The sequence below is a fragment of the Fukomys damarensis genome, unplaced genomic scaffold, assembly GCF_012274545.1.
Source record: "Fukomys damarensis isolate Sample0158 unplaced genomic scaffold, DMR_v1.0_HiC HiC_scaffold_36, whole genome shotgun sequence".
In the NCBI taxonomy this organism is placed as follows: domain Eukaryota; kingdom Metazoa; phylum Chordata; class Mammalia; order Rodentia; family Bathyergidae; genus Fukomys; species Fukomys damarensis.
Window position 1 is genome coordinate 20,372,571 of NW_022900948.1, and position 5,447 is coordinate 20,378,017.

General features: G+C 38.7%; 1 pseudogene; it reads left to right on the forward strand.

The window, feature by feature from the left end:
* The first annotated feature begins 311 nt into the window (after positions 1–311).
* Positions 312–2,311, forward strand: LOC104855548 (annotated as a pseudogene).
* The last annotated feature ends 3,136 nt before the right edge of the window (positions 2,312–5,447 follow it).

The following is a 5,447-nucleotide window of genomic DNA, read 5'->3' on the forward strand; positions in this document are numbered from 1 at the left end:
AAAATAGAATATCTTGGGGCCAGGGATTTAACTCAGTAGTGCTGTGCCTGCCTGGCAAGAGCAAGGTCCTAAGTTTGATTCTCAGTACCAAAAGAAAAAAAACAGATTATCTTTCGTACACATTAAAATGGATAAAATTTGAAGATGTAAAGACCAACTTTAGCATTGTCACCATCTAAAAAATTCACCTTTATTGGACTGAGTAAAACTCACTAATTACTAACTACATTGTTCTGACATTCAGAGCATTAAAAATCTGGCTATGATAAAGAACGGGTCAAAGGTTGCCAGGCCCCGCCCCATTCTCCAAGATGGCGAGCGGCAGTGGTGGGTGTGTTTCGGTGCCTGCCCTGTGGAGTGAAGTGAACTGTTTTAGAAAGAACGGCGACTTCACGCTCACTGTGAAAACCATCAACAAGATACTACAGATGAACAAAGATGATGTAACTGCCCTACACTGTAAAGTCGTCTACCTTATTCATAATGGAAGTTTCAAGGAAGCCTTGACTGTCGTCAATGTACATACCAAAGTTTTAGCCAGTAACTTTCTCTCCTTTGAGAAGGCATAATGTGAGTATAGGCTCAACAGAATTGAAAATGCCCTGAAGACAATAGAAAGTGCCAACCAGCAGACAGACAAGCTAAAAGAGCTATATGGACAAGTCTTATACCGTTTGGAATGCTATGATGAATGCTTAGCTGTGTATAGAGATCTCATGCGAAACTCCCAAGATGATTATGATTAGGAGAGGAAAACAAACCTTTCTGCAGTTGTTGCAGCTCAAAGCAATTGGGAAAAAGTGGTTCCAGAGAACTTGGGCCTCCAGGAAGGCACCCAGGAACTATGCTAAAACACCACCAGTGCATTGATTGGACAAGGCCAGCTGAACCAGGCAATGAAAATCCTACAGAAAGCTGAAGATCTTTGCCTCTAATCATTTTCAGAAGTCTCTGATGGGACAGAGGTAGAGCCCCAGACAGAACTGGCCATCATTCATGGTCAGATGGCCTACATTCTGCAGCTTCAGGGCCGTACAGAGGAGGCTTTGCAGCTTTACAATCAGATAATAAAACTGAAGCCAACAGATTTGGGATCACTAGCTGTAATTGCAAATAACATCATTACCATCAATAAGGACCAAAATGTCTTTGACTCCAAGAAGAAGGTGAAATTAACCAACGCAGGAGTAGAGTTTAAACTTTTCAAGAAACAACTGCAAGCTATAGAATTTAACAAAGCTTTACTTGCTCTGTACACAAACCAGGCAGAGCAATGTCACAAAATATCTACTGGTTTACAGTCCCAAAGTCCTGAGCATCTCCTGCCTGTGTTAATCCAAGCTGCCCAGCTCTGCCGGGAAAAGCAGCACACAAGAACTGCTTCAGGAATTTTCAGATCATCATCCAGAAAATGCAGCTGACATTAAACTGACCATGGCACAGTTGAAAATTTCTCAAGGTAATATTTCCAAAGCAGGCCTAATTCTGAGAAGCACAGAAGAGTTAAAGCATAAACCAGGCATGGTATCTGCATGAGTGACCATGTACAGCCATGAGGAAAATATTGATATTGTCATTGAGGTCTTCACACAGGCTGTCCAGTGGTACCAAAACCATCAGCCCCAATCTGCTCATTTGTCCTTGATAAGAGAAGCAGCAAACTTCAAACTCAAATATGGGTGAAAGAAGGAGGCCATTAGTGACCTAGAAGAGCTATGGAAACAAAATCCAAAAGCTATTCATACCCGGGCACAGCTTATTTCTGCTTACTCACTTGTAGATCCAGAGAAAGCAAAATCTCTTAGCAAACACTTGCCCTCATCAGATAGTATGTCTCTAAAAGTAGATGTCGAGGCCCTTGAAAATTCTCCTGGAGCTACGTACATTCGGAAGAATGGTGGAAAAGTCACTGGAGATAGTCAACCAAAGGAACAAGGTCAGGGAGATTTGGAAAAGAAGAAGGAAAAAAAAAGGGGAAACTGCCTAAGAATTAAGACCGAAAGGTTACCCCAGATCCAGAAAGATGGCTGCCAATGCGAGAATGTTCTTACTACCGAGGAAGAAGGGTAAAAAGAAGGATCAGATTGGAAAGGGCACTCAGGGAGCAACTGCAGGAGCTTCATCTGAACTGGATGCCAGTAAAACTGTTAGCAGTCCTCCCACCTCCCCAAGAGCTGGCAGTGCAGCAACCGTATCTGCCTCTACAACTAACATAGTACCCCCAAGACACCGGAAACCTGCAAGGGCTCCAGCAACAAAGAAGAAATAGCAATAGTAAAAGAAGAAAGGAGGAAAAGGCGCCTGTGATTAGAATGTTCTCCTGCCGGGCTATTTTTAAACTAGTCTCAGTGACCCTAGGAACATAATAAAGGTAACACAACCAAAAGCATAGAACTGCTCCTTCTTCCATCCCATTAACATAAAATAATTTCTTGTGCGTTAAATAGGAAAACATCTTCCTCTGACAGTCCAGTTCGATTTGGCCTACTTGTCCCACATGGTTTTGCACACATTATGAGGACTGAAGATGATCGGGCATTTACCCACCTTGATATCTGTTGGACCCTTTATCTTTGTTTGTTGATTGGATCTTTTTTCCATTTCACAAATAAGACACATTGCCTGAGGTTTCCCACGACTTAAACAGAAGCTGTTTCTTCTGTCTCAACTAGAGTCCAAAGATTGAAGATACTTGTTCCTATCAATTCCCACTTTAAAGTATGTCTCAGGAGGCTCTTGGAGACTAAAAGTGGAATCTTCTGAACATTCCAAATATTTGCTTAGAAATAGGTGGTAAAAGGGACCTTAGTAAGACACTGGCGTTCTGCACTTAGCTAAATGAGTGGCCACAAACAGACTACAGTGACTGTCTTAAATAGTTTTAACCACAAATTCTCTGTCATGTGACACTACAATATGGAATACTTTTCATTTATGTGGCACCTTTGTGCCCTTTATCATTTTCAATTTCAGATTATGTTAACATGCTGATTTAGCACCACTGAAGACTTCAAGAAAATACATCAATGTTGCAAGTAGTTCACTCTTAGACCCAGCGTCAGAGGTCACATGGGTTTGGACTATCTCGATCAAAAAGGTTAATGTTCCTATCAAGAATAGGAAAGTTAAAAAAAACGAATAAGGAAATTGACTTCACGTGGAGAGGGAATCAATACCACACAGCATTAGTATCTAACAGAACTGGTGACCCAATTAATACTCAAATGGCTCTTCTTTCTAGTTATGGGTTATGACTGTTCCTTACCTTTGCCAGAGTAAGGAAGTATTTTACAGTTTGTGATGTCAATGTTGCTCGTCTTTCCTTACCTACAAGCCACTTTCATTCAACAGCTGTGAGACATGTCGGGATGCCTACCTTTGTTGGTATTCATTTTATGCTGCCCACGATATCATTTATTTTATACTTTTGAGTATTTCCTTGTGACCATATTACTCTGTCCTTGTTAATGAACAAAATGCTGCTGTTTGATCATAAAAAAAGAATGAGAAACTAGAGACATTTATAATAAATGGATGCACATTGAGGACATACTCTTATGTGAAATTAATAGGACACACATGTAAATACTGCATAGTTTCTCTGGTGTGATAAACTAAAAGTGTAAATAAGGGTGAAAATGTGCAATTGATGTTTCATAATAGGAAGGAAAATTCTAAAGTTATGGGGCAAATAGGAGGGGTAGGGGAAAGGTAAAAAGGGAAGAGAATAAATTAGAGAAAAGGAAAAAACATGGAAACAAAGTCTTTGTAAATAGGGAAGAGTGGAGGGGGTGAAGGGAGGCTAGAGGAATGGGGAAAAAAATAAGAACTAAGACGTGTCATGTAAAGGTACAAGAGCCCAGTGATAAATGTAACTGTATTGTATATCTAAAATGTACCAATAAAATATTTTTTAAAATTCTGGCTATATAGTAGAAACCTGTTATTACTTGCCCTAAAATTTATGTCTTACATTGAGGTCTACTTTGGCTTTCAATAGTAAAAAATGAGATCTTCCATCTTTAATTAGGATTAAGACAATCAAGACTTTGGTCCTGTTTGAAAAATCTCATCCTGCCAAACAAGCATCATCTAGATTATTTACAAAAATCACAATTTATTGAATCTATCTAAGGGCTGACATCACAGGATTTTTTTTTCAAACCTAGAAAAAAAAAAAAACAGATGCCTTCAAGTAGACATAATAAGCTAGCTCTTGCTTACCTGAAATAGCATCTCACAGGTAAGTACAGCTGCCTTACAAGACAAAGGGATAATTTAGTTAAAAAATTGTAATGAATTGCTTAAGGAAGATGGTGAACTCCTGGGAGTCTGCAACCTGTGGAAGGCAGGGACACAAAGAGTGGGTTACACTAGCAGCCTCATCAAAGAGAACTGGGAAAAGGGAAGAGCCTTGTTTGTGAGGAAAGGCTGGAGGAGGGAGCAGCTAGTGCTCAGGAAAGAACGTAGCCTCCCAAGGATAACACTCTGTCATCCTAAACTAGAGGAAAGTACCCATTGTGATTGGGATAAAAACCTGAATAAAGTCCACTTCCCCTGACAGAGGGATAGGATGTGGACTTCAGCTCCTGGGAAATCTCCTGTCACTGCTGAGGTGGAGATAAGGGCCAGTTAGTGATATGTGGTGAAGGATTGAGTACAGAGTGACAGCAAGACGGGCGAGTTTGGGTGACAGAATTCTTCTACAACCCGGTTATTATGGTCATTAGATGTTTGCATCCATTTGTCAGACTCAAAGAAAATATAAGTACAACATTCTGTGTATAAAATGTGTGAATTTTACAGTGTGTAAATTATATTCCAATCTTATTTGATGCGTAGGAATTAATTTTAAGTCTATTTAATATGTTACTTTATATTAATATCATGCAAATGTAATGCTGCAGAATATTTTTCCCACTTGATTCAAATCTATAAGCAGTTTCCATAGTAACATGGAAAAAAGAGAGTATAAAAATAAAATTTATTGTTGCAATTAAACCAAATTTAAGAAAAAAATTAATCTGACATACATTAATGATGTAGGTAATAGCATGTGAATATAGCAATATCTTATAAATGGAATCTGAATCCCATAAACTCTGTAATTGTATTTTCTTCATATGAACAAGTCAATTTTCTTTTATGTCCCTATATAAGTTTCTGCCTAGAAACCAGTATGCGCATTGACAGGGTTTCCTGATATTATATACAATCACATCCTTTCTCTTTCCTACATACGCAGACACATACACACCCTCAAACAAATCATATGCAACTAAATTACCAAGAAGCTGCTTTTATAATGTAAGAAGAGTAATAGTGAAAAGATAGCTTTTTGACACTATACTGCATTAAGTATTAAGTATTTGTAAAACAAGCTTTTCATGAATGAGTATTTGCAAAAACTCGGAACCTGTAGAAAAGTACTGTTTTTTTTTTTTTTT